The 468-nt window shown below is 59.6% G+C and overlaps 1 long non-coding RNA gene across 1 annotated transcript in view; it reads right to left on the bottom strand.

Annotated features, from left to right (window-relative positions):
* LOC108449881 overlaps positions 1–468 on the bottom strand; it is a 1489-nt gene extending 1021 nt beyond the window's left edge. Inside the window, exon 1 of the long non-coding RNA XR_001866173.1 lies at positions 435–468. This is a non-coding gene — a long non-coding RNA (uncharacterized LOC108449881). The remainder of the gene's footprint in view (positions 1–434) is intronic.

Below are 468 nucleotides of genomic sequence, written 5' to 3'. Positions count from 1 at the left end.
CCCCCACACACAGGCGCCCCCCCCCCCCCAACCCTGGGGTCCTCCAAAATCCAGGATTTGGGGTTCCTGGGATTTGGGGTTCCTGGGATTTGGGGTTCCTCGGGATTGGGATTGCCAGGGATTTGGGGTTCCGGGGATTTGGGGTTCCTGAGATTTGGGGTTCCTGGGGATTGGGATTGCCAGGGATTTGGGGTTCCTGGGGATTTGGGGTTCCTGGGGATTCGGGATTCCTGGGATTTGAGGTTACAGGGACTTGGTGTTCCTGGGGAATTTCAGTTCCCGGCCACGTGGGATTCTGGGGATTTGGCATTCTGGGGGATTTAGGATTTCGGGGGATTTGGGGTTGCAAGGATTTGGGTTCCTGGTGGATTTTGTGTTCCTGGGCACCTGGGAACTCCAGGGGATTTGGGGTTCCGGGGATTTGGGCTCCGTACCTGGGGGGCCCGGACCACCCTCATGCCGCGGCCG

This window comes from Corvus brachyrhynchos, unplaced genomic scaffold (assembly GCF_000691975.1).
Source record: "Corvus brachyrhynchos isolate BGI_N302 unplaced genomic scaffold, ASM69197v1 scaffold442, whole genome shotgun sequence".
NCBI classification, from domain to species: domain Eukaryota; kingdom Metazoa; phylum Chordata; class Aves; order Passeriformes; family Corvidae; genus Corvus; species Corvus brachyrhynchos.
The sequence above is the reverse complement of the archived record's forward strand: the minus strand, read 5'-3'. Positions and strand labels throughout refer to the sequence as shown.